Source organism: Sminthopsis crassicaudata, chromosome 6 (genome assembly GCF_048593235.1).
Source record: "Sminthopsis crassicaudata isolate SCR6 chromosome 6, ASM4859323v1, whole genome shotgun sequence".
Taxonomy (NCBI): domain Eukaryota; kingdom Metazoa; phylum Chordata; class Mammalia; order Dasyuromorphia; family Dasyuridae; genus Sminthopsis; species Sminthopsis crassicaudata.
In genome coordinates, this window is record NC_133622.1 from 142,354,957 (window position 1) to 142,370,099 (window position 15,143).

Consider the following 15,143-nt stretch of genomic DNA (forward strand, 5'->3'; position numbering starts at 1 on the left):
AGAGGCTAGGTTGACTACAAGAACTGAATTGTCTTCATCTATATCTTGCTATTGGATCCAGTTGACAGGAGGAGAAAGTGAGGCTGGTGATTTTGCATAGTTCACCTTCATTTAAATCTAATTCACTTGCATCACTTACTGATGTCACGGGCCTCTTCAAGAATAAAGGAAAAACAACTCCTTACTTGACTTCTACTGTGATTGTAATCCACATAGTCTTTCTCTAATGTTATCAACAACTTTAGCCTTGTTGGCAGGATTGAAAGCCTAGGTCCAAAGATTTGGTAGGAGCCTAAGATTGTAGCCAGATTGTTGAACGTTTCTGTGTGTATCAGAGTTGGGAGCATATGTTTAACTAAGTAATCAATGGAGAGCCAGTGAAACATTTTTGCCTCAAGGAGTGATGTATTCATTTTTCAATGTTTGCATTTAGGATTCATTTTTTTTAAACTAGGTTTTTCATTTAATCTACTAGGTGATATAATGGGTAAATGTGCAGTCAGGAAGACTGATTTCCTTTGTCATGTATGTGTGACTCTTGAAAAGCCACCCAGTCTTTTAATTTAAAGCCTAATGATTCTTTGTACCTTTTTAAAAATATTGTATTGTATTTTTATTTATTTTTAAAACATTTCCCAATTAAATTTTTTTCTTAATAGTTTTTTTTATTTTTCCAAATACATCAAAGATAGTTTTCAACATAACTTTGCAAAACCTTTGCTTCTTAATTTCTCTCTCTCCCTTCTCCTCACCTCCTTCCATATATAGAATGTATATTTATATTTTTTTAACTTAAAAAAGCATCTTTCTCAACACATTCATCCATAAGCTAAAAATATTTTTTATCTTTAACAGGTTCTGAACTCCTTTATACCTCTAAGGTAACAGATTATACTTTATTCGCTTCAACATTTTCTGTGCAAATGTTGTACATGTCCTTCTATAGATAAACTATTGATTGCGACCCCATATGGAGTCATATAACTGAATGTGAGGATCATGAAATTCTATTTTATTATTAGTAAATGTTTGCTTTATATTCCTACTTTATATATCAATGTACCTGGGGTCACATAAAAATTTCATAAGGGAAAAGGGGTTGTGAATGGAAAAAGCCTTTTTTAATAGAACACCCATCTATTATAGCTGGAATCATAGTTCTTGTCTTTATTCCATGTAACACGCACAAAGATATTTATAATAAAAAGAAAGGCCTATTTTTCTTTCCCTTTTTATTTCTTGTACCTACTCATTATCTATATGTACTGTTTGTCTAAGATACATAAACTGATGGATGAATTTTAGATTATCCATCCCACTGTATCATTACCTTTTTTTTTTTTCTTTGTTTAGCCATTTTATTCATGTTTGACTTTTTTGTGTCCCTATTTCTTAGCAAACATGCTGGAGTAGTTTGCCAATTCCTTTTCCAAATCTTCATCTTTTACAGATGAAGAATCTGAGATAAAGGTGGGTAAGCAACTTGCCTTGGGTAACATAGCAATTAAGTATCTGAGGTTAAATTTGAATGCAACTCTTTCTGAATACAAGCCCTGTGTTGTATTTATTGTGCTCTCAGCTGTCCATATTGTTTAGTTAATAAATAAAGTTTATTTTCTTGATTTTTTTTCCAGTGAAGTCAAACCATACTTTTTTTTTTTTTTTTTGAGTTTTTCTGGCTCTCATCAAGTGGATGTTAAATCTTCCTGGGCATGATGGAGTGACCCTCCCAAAGTGGAGTTTCAGGAGCCCTTCACTATTTCTAGTGAATCTCTCCTTTACTTGAATTTAATGTTGGATTTTGAGCAGGTAACATACACATGTACCTATATACCACACTATAAGATTAAATGTACACACATATCATATACCCACAACCATACATGCATATATGCACTACAACATAAGCAAGTAAGGCATTTTTGCATGCACATGTATACCTAAAAATATACATGCCTAATTTCTCTTCTGACTTGTTCTTTTTCAACAATTTTCTTTTCGACTTTTATTGATGTGGTCCCATAGTCATTTTAAAAACAAAATGTCCAAATGACTCATCTTTCTTTTCCCACTATTTCCTATCTTATCTTTATCCTTCTGGTCATCTAGGTTCATGACTTCAGAGTTACCTCCACTATTCACTTTCTTTCACACCTCACATTGCATCTGTTTTCAAGCCTTGTCAATTCTACCTTCACTACATTTCTCACATTTGCCTTCTTCTTTTCACTCACATCAAAGATTCCTTTCTTCTAATCTGGATTTCATAACATCCTGATTAGTTTTCTAGACTCAAATTAATCTTCTTTCCCTAAGTCATTTCCACACAACTGCCAAATTTATTAATGGCTAATCATGCCACTGGCTTGGGAAATTTCAGGGATTCCAATTGCTCATATAATCAAATATAAATCCCTCTGTTTGTCCTTTAAATCCCTTTTCAATCTGGCTCCTGCTGGAGTTTGAGCCTTATTTCCCATTACTTTCATGCACCATATGTACATTTCAGCAGGGCTGATCTTGCTCTTTCTCAGAACATTCCATCTCCAGTCTCATACTTTTTATAGCTTCCCTCTTAACCAGAAGCACTCCTTTATCTCTGTTTATAAGATTCCTGAGATCCCAATTAGTTTTTCTATAGGAAGACTTTTCTGTTGTTCCAAACTTCTAGGTTATTTTTTTCAATGTTTTTCTGTGTTTACTTTCTGTAATTTTTATTTACTTTTCTGTGTGTATGCTGTTTTCCTGAATAGATGATAGAATGGATATTCTTTGAGAAAATGATGACAGTCAAGGATATGTTCAGTGCAAGTATAGATGATGTGAAAATTTCATATAAATGGAAACATTTGTAGATAGCTCATTATTGCTGTTCTTTTGGGCACCTTTTTTGGTGATAATAAAAATAAAATCATAAATAGTTAATACAAATAAAATAAATAATATTTTAAAATATCTTAATCCTTTGATATCCTCATAATTAGATTACTTTCTCTTTTTTTCTTTTATGTCAAGTTTATATTAAGTTTAATCTTTAATATAACAAGTTAATAGCTTTTCTTTACATAGCTGAGGTACTTTTTTTTTCTGTATATGTATCAGTTGCATTTTTATTGATATTTGGTGCCCAATCATATTCAATGCTTCTTAATTCTTTTCTTAAAGTATTAATTATATACAGGTGTGGAACTTTTTTGTTGTCTAGATCCTCGCTTCTTAAACTTGGGGTTGCAAACTTAGTTGTAATTGAATGTGGAATCATGGAATTATGATTTATTATCAGCAAATGTCTGAATTGTGTACTTATTTTACATATCTACATAGCTGGGACACTTATTTTATTCTTTATAAGATTTCTCTAATTGCTCTTTTGTGGCTTGCACATTCACATAAAAGGTACCAGCATATCATGTAATTTTTAAAATATTTATCATAAGCCCTGGGTGATCACCAAGTTCCATTAAATGGTGCTTTTGAGTACTTGACCAACTCTGCTTATGCCTCTCCAAGAATTTGTGAAACTTTCATTTAGCTGTAACTTATGTTATTTACAGCATCAGTGTTAAGATTGATACACTTTATTTTGTCATTGTCACAGTAGAAATATAAGGGGTCATACAGGATTTTGGGCCATTTTGTAGTTTTCTTTGTTTCTTGGGTCACCATTACTGAAGAAACCAAATGACCATTCTGTCAGTGATGAACTTCTTTTCACTGTCCAGATTAGTCCTTAAAAAGTTTTGTTTACTAAGATTGTATTTAAAGCTTTGTTAGCATGGTAAAACATCTTATATATTACTCTCTTCTAGAAAAATTTTTGTGAACCCAGGGGCACCTCAGTGCCATGATGAATAATACTTTGTAGAGATAGTAGTATCTTACATTTGTATTGTGCTTATATGTTTTTTCAAATATCACATCTATTATAATAATCACTATTGTATTTATGATTTGCTGCAAAGCTACTTATTTAAATTTTCTCTCTCCCCTGTGAATATAGGTACTAACATAGATGAAACTAAAAAAGGTCAAGTGAAGTAATATTGGAATGTAGAATAGATTTCAATTCAAAGGGTCTGGGAGTCCAATGCTGGTTATGTTAATTTTTCCCTTTGTGATCTGAATGAGCCACTTGAGCCTCTCTAGAGGCTCATTTTCCTCATGGGACAAATTCTCCTTTTAGGACCTTCCTACTTTGAAATCCTTTATCTTCTGTGTGATTTAACTGTAGTCATAGAGCTAACAAATGTTAAAATGATTCCAGGATCAACAGTCTTTGAAATATATTCTTGTAGAATTGTTTATTAGGCAAGGTAGATGTTAAATCCATTTTTAAAGATTAAGATGGTGAAGCTTAGAGAAAAAGTAATTTTCCTAAGGTCGTATGATTAACAAATGAAAGATAGAACTAGAATTCTTACCTAAGTTTTGTCCCTGAAATCTTGTGGGTATAACTGAGTAATCTTTATAAATGCCTATAATTTTATAATATATTTAAACCAATTGAGCTTCTTTATTGATAAGTGCTACATATGCTTATTTTTTTTCAGTTTTTCTGAATCTTCCTTCTGTCTTCCCTCTTTCCTTCCACCAGTATTCATTCATTAGTTTTAATAATATAAAACTGCATATAAACTCTTTCTATGGTGTCATCTACATTTAACAGACTTTTTTTCCCCTTTTTGTTTGTTTTTTAGCTCAGGTCAATAGAGATGCATGTCTCATTCTCTAGATTTCACTATATTGCCAAAGAAAACCATGAGACACAAAAATGTTAACCTCTCAATAAGAGTCCAAGATCCTTTTTATATCACACTTTGACTCAGCAAATCGTTCACCTTAATCCGCATAAGGATACTTTTACATTTATGCCTTATATCACTAAACTCTTTTAAGACAAGCAGGAGAGGTTATAAATAGTACTCAGTGTATAATATGAATAATTGAAGTAATTTATTCTTAATACAAAAGGAATGCTAAATACATGATGCTCAAAAGCATGAATTTAATGATTATAAACTTGAAACAGGATTCAGTAACTTAACTCAAACCCAGGAGAAGCAAGTGAAGCCCTTTGTCAGATTTGCTTAGACAGGACTTGGGTTCTATCATGTACTCACAGCTGCATGGAGTTAGGAAAGTAAAAAAAAAATATATATATATATATATATATATATATATATATATATATATATATATATATGGAAATGAGTTTAGCATGATTCTTGGCTTTAAAGAAGAGAGAGGTAAAGAACTTTTATAAATCTATTGAGTAATTTCTTCTTTTGACTCCACAGCCAATAAGGAAACTTTTAATCTCACAATATACAGTGGAGCCTTAAAGGAAACCTTGAAAAGTTTCTACTTAGTCAACTGCAAACAGAATGGCAGCTCTGAACATTTTTCCACAGGGAAAAGGGGATGTACAAATAGTTTTTGACTATTTTTTTTTGAGAAGCATTTGCATTTAAGTGACTTGTCTAGGTCACACAGCTAGTAAGTGTTAAGTGTCTGAGGCCACATTTGAACACAGGTCCACTACTTCAGAGAGTACAACTCTATAGGGCTGTCCACAAAAAAAAAAAAATATAAATATATATATATATATATATATATATATATATATATATATACACATATATATGTGTGTGTGTGCATGTATGTATATGTATATATATATATATATATATATGCTGAGAGAGAGAGAGAGAGAGAGAGAGAGAGAGAGAGAGAGAGAGAGAGAGAACTCACACAGAGCAGGCCACTCACGAGGTGGTCAGAAAGAGCAATACAAGATCACTTTCATGGTATCTCTTAAGAACTTCAGAATCAATTGTATGATGTGGGAGACACTGACACAGGAATGCCCAGCATGGCGTGCCCTCATCAGAGAAGGTGCTGTGCTCTATGAGCAAAGCAGAATTGAATTATCCCAAAAGAAATGTGAGATGTACAAAATTAGAGAAGCTACCCCAAATGTTCATATGTACTATTTGTGTCCAATGTATGGTAGAGCATTCTGAGCTTGTATTGGTCTGAGCAGCCACTCTAACTTGACTCTAACATAATTATGTTATTTTGGTCTTCTTCGAGAATGAAGGACAACCGCCACCTCCTTGGAAGTTATACTGATAATTTCATTTTCTCTTTTCCTACAATATATATATTTTAACAATTTCTTCCAATTTACTAATTTGAGCTAGGGCAAAAACAATTTCTTGGAGTAATTTGGATATCTTCTACTATTTCCCTACCTCAAAGAAAGTCAACGCTTTACTGTCACTTCTTCGTGTTGATAAATTTTCTTTTGGGCATCTTTTTTTTTTTATTTTTAGATAGTGTTAAACTTGGTTTATTTCCTTAAGATCTCTACAAGGGGAAAACACATAACAGTTACCAAAAATTCATAAACTTCTGTTTCATTAGGCTTGTCAAAAATTATTTCAATATCAATCTTGCTTTATAATCAAGTGTCTGGATGTTTTTTAGAACATCCCATTAATATATTCTCTCTCTCCCTCTCTCTCCACCTCTTCTCTTCCTGTCTGTCTTTTTTCCACCCTCCTTCCCCCCTTTCTTCCCTTTGTTTCCTCCCTCCCCTATATACTTTTTAAAAGTTGAGTTTTTTAAAAAATATATACTGCTTCTAAAAGAATTTCTTCCTTTATCAGTTGATACAGGAAGTTCCAGGTCATTGTATTTAATGCTTGGGTGAATTTTGAGTTTGTAGACATCTTAAGAATGTGACAACTACAAGACAGATAGAACAGCTTTTTTATGGGTAGCCTTCATCCCTAAAAGAGGACCAGAATTCATTATTAATTCATTTTTTTCTTGTTGTATTCACATTAGTAAGTTTTCCTCCACACAGTATATATACATACATGTATACATATATATATGTATCCACACACAAATGTATATATTTATGCAATTTATCTTATTTTTGAAACATGAAATTGACTTTAATAGAAAAAAGCATCACAATTCCAGAGTAAAGTTTTGAAGACAGTTTTTTCCCCCATTTCATAAGTTATCACAGAAATGTCATCATTTAAAATATCTTAGAAATGGTAGCAATTTGAGTTTGGGCGTGAATTAATTTTTGTAATTTTTTTCTTCTCTAATGTACTTCAACATTGGAAATTTTGCCTCTGAATGAATTAAATATTTGCTTTTACTCTTTTAGAAGTTTTTTGTCTTTGTGGTTTAAGTTACAATAACAAATATATGATCATAGCTTTAGAATCTTAATGGTCCTTAGACATCAGCTAGTCTACTCTAACCCTCTCTTTTTAGAAATGAGAAAAGTGGTTTCAGAGAAACAAAGTGACTTTCCTAAAGTCATACAGATAGTTAGTGGTAGAACAAATATTTAAATTCAAGTGCTCTTATCATAAATTCATTACATACATAGTATTACTACTGCACTGTGGTGCCTTTCCAATTTCCCTGCGAAGTAAATAGTGCAAGCATCAATATCTCCATCTTACAGTTGAAGAATTTGAGACTCAGGCATGTTAACTGATTTGCTGTCTTAACAGCCAATATTTGTGGGAGCTTAGACAGCTAGAATAAATATGAATGAGATAATTAATTTTGTAGAACTATAATTTTAAATTACACATAAGGAACATTAAATTAATTATATTTCATAAGATTTATACTTTGTTGAAGAAAAATGTACACAGCATATGAAAATAAAATGGAAAAAAAGAATTGGTTGGAGAAGATAGAGATGAAAATCTCAACAAATAGAAAAGAATGAAAACTATGATTATGGCATCTCCTATGCTGACATTGTTGACGGAGAGAGGAACCAAAATTTTAGAAAAGCATTTCAATACCTGTCAATTTCATCAGTAGTCATATTTCAATGTAAATGGATTCTGCAGTGACTTTTAAATGTTAATGATTTTTAATAGGACAGAATAAATATACTGGGTATCTTTAGTGTGAACTTATTCATAGAAGTCTTGAAAGCAGAAATGGTACTGATAAGCCTGAGCATTATTTTGTAGCTGATATGTGGCTTGTCATCTAAATGAGATTTTTATCACTCTTGTGGGATTTCTTTTATACATTCTTCACTCTTTTATCATAAACCATGTTTTTGTAGCGATCCTTTCACATAGATGTACTTTCCAGTAACACCTGACATGCATTTTAAAATGAAGCTTCTAATTGATATTGATTGTAAGTAAACTAAATGATAAGTGACTACAATGTAACATTAGAACCTTGGTCTTCTGCCCAAACAAAAATACAGTGATTAGAAAGTACATCAATATTTAAAATGCATTCCTAGAGGCACACTTTGTTGGCCATTATTTGCCCTAATTTCAAGCACTAGAATGTTACTTAGCAATTTTATTACATCTTTATCCTGCCTCATAATTTTTGTGGTACTATTCTAAGCCTTCAAGATGAATAATTGGTTCTTTTTCCAAATATGACACTATTTTAAGATAAGTCCACTCTGTACTGGAGGACAGGAGCTCCTAAGTGGTCATGTATTGTCCTTGTCACACACCACTAAGAAATATTACTGACACATGTATGCTGTGTATAGATAGAGCTGACATATCATGGCCTGACCACTTAAGGCAAGGTTAATGGCTTTAGACATCCCAGACTTTTTTTTTTTTTTTTGGTAGCTCTTTTGACAATGTGAACTTCAGGTGATTTTTTTTATATCACCTGAAGTAAAAAAAGGAGTGGGAGGGGAGTTCTCTCTTTCCCATAGGCAGAAAAGATCCAATGTTTTCCAAATAACTTAATTCTTTCTAAGATCTGAATTTTTATTAGAGCACAGGGTTTCACATGGGACTGCTTATTCCAAAGAATTCTATAAATGTATCCAACTTTGTTTATAGCCTAACATATTTAGTTTTATGTGTGTTTAGATGATGAGACTGTAGAGTTTCAGCTAAGTGCAAGAATAGGTGGTCAATATATATATATATATATATGAAAAAAAAGGTCAGAGGCAAGTTTTCAGATATGCCAGATCATGGTTTTCCTTATTAGTGTTCTTATTTTCTTCCCCTATCTCCTCTTTGATGAAACTATGATCTTAGGTAACCACTTTCTTTACAATTTATAGACTTAGAGAAATGCTTCAGATATTTGAAAAGATTAAGTGACACAGTAAATGACATTTGAAACCAGGGTTTGCTAACTCCCCCTACACTGCCCTTCCCCTTGATTGTTTTTATTTGCCTTTCTCAAACACCAAGTCAATGTCTCAAACATACATTGTTTAATTCAGTATTTTTTGGAAATGTAATGCTGTTCAATATTATATCCTCTATACAATACATTCCCTGAATTTGACAGATCCTTTTCTTCTTCCAAGTTAAATTTTCTCGATGAGCACTGTCGATTAAATCTCTTGTTCATTTGCCCGAGCTAGAGTCTAGACTACTGATTTAAAACCAGTGACCAAGCCAGTTCCAGGGGCAGGTGGCTGACTCAGTGGTCCTGCTAGCTGCTAGAGTCATTATGCCAAGAGAAGTTTCACTTCAGGAGGGGTGGATACATCCAGTTTCAGCAGTTGCTTTTAAAATGCCTCCTGTTAGTGATGTTTTGTTTCTGGAGCCCTTGACCTTGGGAATGATTTTTGAAGCTTCTGTTCCTCCTATAACTCAGCTTTAGCAGCTGCTTCAAAACTTTCCACTGGTGGTGGTCCAGAATCAGGGGTGGGGCACCAATGACATATTATTTATTTTTAAAAGATTTTCCAACCTTAGATCTAGGTTCTGGGCATATAGACATGCACACCAAACAAATAAAAGAAAAGAAGCAACATTTCACCTTGTGGGCAAGTCGCTCAGCTTCTTTGAGTGTGTATTCCTCTGGGAAATGGGAATAATAATAGAATGTGTGCCCTTTCTACCTTTCAGGATTTTTAAAAGGATAAAATGATGAAAGAATATTACCTTTTTTAAACTTGGAAACTCTATAAAATATGAAAAATTCTTTTGCCATTCACTTGACACATTATCCTTAGGTGAGTCCATTTAACATGTTGGCATCTCAGTTTTCTTATATATAAAAAGGGAGCTATGTAATTTGGACTAGAGTATTTCTAGTGGCCCTCTGATCTCCAGATCTTTTTGGTTTTGATTCCTGTGCTTTTTCTTCTTCTTTTGATTTTTTTCTACTGCCTTGCTTTGTTTGACCATTTTAAATAATAAGTCTCAGCTGTTTAGGTTTTTGTTATTGTTTTGCATGTAGGTTCACCCATGCATGTGCATGTATGATGGGTTTTTTCTTTTTTTTTGCCAGGAAAGAGGTAGGAAGGAGCCAAGCTCCAAGATATCTGTGTAGATCTATATAAGTTCTAATTTTAAATTTCATATTATAAAGGACTTTAATATAACAGAAATGGCTGTCTTTTTCCTTTTCTCTTTTACCTCCGCTGCCCAATTTTTTTTTTTCTCTCCAACAGAAAGGGGAAATATTCTCATGTGATTCCAAATTCCTAAGTATTCTGATATAATGGATGACAATTACCAGCTTATAAAGAAGATGAGAAAGGTTAAGATCCCTTGATTGAAACTAGGTAATTATGCCTGGCTTATGAGGCATGTAAGATAGAAATTCAGATTTAGTAAAATAAGAAAGGTAATGTTAAGCATTTGTTTCTTTATAATCTTGTCTGGGTTTCAGCACCTCTCTCTTTGCTAAGATGATGCTTCTTTCATGGAAAATTCCAGGGCCCTGCCTTCCAAGAAGAAATTTTAGTGGTCAACAATAACTGAATTTTTGAATTAGGTGAGATTTGTTCAGGCGTGATAGGAGGAAAATGAAAAATGAATTAAATTTCTGGTATTGTGACTTCCCATTTTTGCAAAATGAGTTTGTTTAATTTTTGTGTTCCTAAATCCTCCTTTCAATGCTTTCTGCAAATATTTCTTTACTAAGAAGATGAAATTTAAATGAATATCTTTCCTCTTCAGTCACTTAACTATATATATAGTTTCAAAACTAATAGCATTGATGACTGAACAATGAAATTGTATTTTTTTATGATGTGCACAAAACTTTTGTTGATAGACATTTTAATGACCCAGATCTCTAATGTAGTTCCTTATCATCTTTAATTCAAATCTTGTTTTCTCTTTGAATAAGGAGTAACAGAAAAGCTTATCTATAAATCTTTCTATCTTCATCCTCACACCTTCACACCTTATGCATATTCTTCTAAGTCTCTCCTCTTCCTAGATATTCAATCTAAAGAAATGCAAAAAATATGATAGTTGGCCCCACAATTATTTTCTCAATTCTTCACCTTCAGTTTTCTCCCAGTTGTGGCTTAAATGATTTTGATTCTTGTATGGACTGGCTCTGTTAATTCAGCATCTATCTCATCAGGAGAAAATAAAGCTTACTGATATTTAGTAGATCGGATTTCAAAATGAACTGGATATCTCTCATTTTGAATTTAATTAATTTTCAATCAAGGCAAAAAAAAAATCTGTATTTTGATGTTAGTTATAGTACACTAAATAACTAAATAAAAAATGAGAAGTTGAGGGTTTTTTTTTTTGTTTTGTTTTGTCTACATGATACCATATATCTGAGAAGCAGGTACAGCCAGAATGATGCTGAGTTTGTTTTTTTCCTCTTTTATTCCAATGCTTGGTGTTGTAAATGCTTACTTTTGAATTTTTAACATGGTACTTGTTTTATTTTTGATAGGTAGAAGAATAATTTGCAAAAGTATTGATATTTATTATATCTATTTGTGATCCTAATCTATACCTTGATGGAGGATGGAGAAATTCCTTAAACCTATAAAACATAAAATGAAATTAATAAAACTATTGTTCTATATCGTTCACTATTGGTCTATAATTAATAACAAGTATTTATTCAAAATAAAAACTAGAATTTAATTTTTCTCATTCTTTGTAACCTGGTGGTTTTATTTTAATAAACAGAAAACAGACAACTTGTTTATTAATTAGAATATGAATCTTTTAGAATAGTAACTGTTTTATTTTGGTGCTCCCATTCCCATTGCTTAGCATTACCTGGGACTTAAATTCTTATTGAAGAAGTATCATTTGTAATTTATTTCTATCCATGGACATTTTAAAGTAGGCTTTCTTTTTGGTTATTTATATGGAAGGTCAGATATCTCCCTTTTTAGAAATGTTTTATTTTCTTGAATCTCTTATTTTGATTCAGAACCTTAAATACTGTGATTCTTTGTATGCCAAATTTCAGGCTTATTTTAGAGGTAAAGCAATTTAATTTTAAATTTATTAAGCTCAGTAATATTAAATGAAAGCTGAAAACATCCTACATGTTCTTTGCCATGGCATCTTTATTATTCTCATTTCCAAGTTATGTATGACATTGTTCCAATTGAAAAGAACAAACGATCCATTTATTAAGTGTGCAGTCAATACTTTTCAAACTAATAATGGATAAGCACTTACAATAAACTGACATCAGTAAAAGGTTGCTGAAGTATGCATGCTTTTCCTGTGTAGTCCCAGGAGCCCAAAGTATTTATTACCTGAGAACAAAGAACCTTAGAATTAAAGGTAAGTGACTGTGTATGAAATGACCAATCATAAGCCTAATAAAACAAGAAATAGTAGAAACACTGTCTACAATCTGCTTCTGGCTAGACCTGCTCTAAAAGTCAGTTTTCTTCTTTCTTAGCCTCCATATTTCTTTGGTCTTTCTCAAAATGAGGACATACCTAGATCATCTATGTTTCTAACATAAGCCACCAGGATTTTTCCCTACTGTGCAGTGATTGATAAAGTTTACAATTTAAATCTGATTTAAATTGTCAACATATTATTTAAAGCTTTTGCTTCTAATAATCTTAGTGCTTTTTTAACCTTTAGCCTTGAGGAAATGTTGCATTATTATATTTTTATACTGGGATTAGAACTTCAACTTCTAGTCTTTGCTTTTGAATACCTTTTTCCCTCCCTCATAGCCATAGTATATTGGCATTTCCATATCTAAAAATGTTGAAGAACATTGTGTTTTATATATACTTTTAAAGCTTTGATTTATACTCATCAGCATTTCATAACACCATAAAGTTAGAGCTGAAAAATATCCTTGAGGTCATATAGTACAATCCCCTCTTTTTGACAGTAGGGAAATTGAACTATGGGAAGATCTTGCAAGTAGGAAATAGAGACAGCACAGTACATTGAATAGAGCTGCAACTCACTAAACAGCAAAAGTTCAATTCTGTCTCCGTTGCTTAGTATTTGTGTGGCCTTGGACAAATTATGGAAACTCACTGGATTTTCTGATTTGTAAAATGTGAGAGGGTTAGAATAAAAGACTTGCAAACATCTTTCCATTTTTTGTTGCACAATACTAAGTGTAAGAGTGAGGACTTTTACACAGGTAATTCTTAGAAAGCCATCTACATGGCTCAGTGAATATAACACCAGGCCTAGAGTCAGGAAGAGCTGAATTTAAATCTGGCCCCAAACACTTATTAGCTATGTAACTTTGAGCAAGTCACTTAATTCCTATTTGTCTCCATTCTTAATCTCTAAAAATATGGACACATTGGAGATTGGAGAAAACCAAAAGTTTTATGAGAATTATTCAAATTCATTTGCTTACTGAAAGTGATTGAAGAGTTAAATGGTACACTGGAGGAAAAAAATGGCAAACCACCCCAGGAGAAAGTCCTTAGGTTCTCATCAAAGTGGATATTTTTTCAGCAATTCTTTTGAAGATACCAATAATTATTTATATTGCATTTTAAGATTTATAGTGTATCCCAAAATATAGTTGATGGTTAGATGAGAGCACTTTCTTATAATGAAGACAGGAGAAGCATAAGAGAGAGATAAAAGGAATTTCAGTAGTGCCTGAAGACATCAGGGGGCAGATATTTGTAGAATTGGAACTCAGGTTTTCTACTGGCTTTGATTCTCAATCCATGACAAAAAGCTGCTTCCATTTGAAAATGTAGAAAGAAGGTTTGTTGTTTTCCCTTTGTTCTGGAAGAGGACCAAATAACAACATTACATGCAATTGAATTGAATTTAAGCAAGGAAGGGCTGTGCAAGGTCACCTTCCTCACTTTCTCCTCCAGAGCCATCTGGTTCCAGTGCCCAAATACAAATCAGTAATGATTTGTGATGGCATGGATGTTAGTAGGAGACCTTGGTCTTTTTCTAAAGTCTTTAACAGGTCTCAATTTGTCTAAGGCCAGGCCTATTCAGTGATTAAGGTTAGGTAACAATAAGTCCCCTTATTTCCTCCCAAAAGAAAATCTAAATAAGTAAATCTAAGACGGGAAGGCCCTCAGGGTTTCTGGGTAAGGTTTCAGAATCCTAACAGGTGCATAAATTTCTGCTGTTTGAATGAAAATAAAATAACTGGAAAAACATTAATTCTTAGCCTATATTATTTATATTATGAGGAATAATCTCATTCACTTGCAAATCAATGTAATTATTACATTTGCAAATTGGTAAATAATTGAACTTCAGCAATGAATAATAAAATATATATGTAAATTGTTGTATATTTTAAATATGTTACATCCCACCTAGAGGTAGCTAGATGGTCAGGAAGCTCTGAATTAAAATCTAGCCTTTATCTTACTAGCTGTTTGATAGTAGTCAAGTCAGCTAACTTGTTTGCCTCAGTTTCGACAAACTATAAACTGGGGATAACAAGTAACTTGCATGATATGTAAAAATGAAATGAAACAATATTGGTAAAGTTTTTCACACAGTGCATGATACACAGTAGGTCTCATATAAATGCTTGTTCCCTTCCCTTCCCATTTGGTTTCACTAAGCTGTCTTTTTTCTTAGGTCGTTGAAGCCAAAAGATTTATCACTAGCATCCTTGCCAATAAATCAGATTAGGTTGGTTTGCATATAATCTGTCAAAGATAAGTAAGTGGTGGAGTAGGAGATCACTGGATTTGTTATCAGGAAGACCTGCATTCAAATCTAGGCCCAGAAGATGAGAGCAATAATAACACTGATATCCTGGGATTTTTATGAGGATCAAATGACATATTTGTAAAGTTATTTTTTTTTAAACCTAGTGTCTCGCTTATAGTAAGTATTTAATGAATGCGTGTTTCCTTTTTTCCTTCAAAGAATCCATAACCACTAACTTAATAA

General features: G+C 32.5%; 1 protein-coding gene across 8 annotated transcripts in view; it reads left to right on the plus strand.

The window, feature by feature from the left end:
* Window positions 1-15,143, plus strand: part of BMPR1B (bone morphogenetic protein receptor type 1B) — a 497,487-nt gene that overhangs the window by 272,685 nt on the left and 209,659 nt on the right. Inside the window, exon 1 of one of the 8 annotated variants that reach the window (XM_074275377.1) lies at window positions 856-881. The exons of the other annotated variants lie outside the window; for them this stretch is intronic. The gene's annotated coding sequence lies outside the window, so the exon portion shown is untranslated. Of the gene's footprint in view, window positions 1-855; window positions 882-15,143 lie in introns of those variants that run through there. 8 annotated transcript variants of the gene reach the window in all.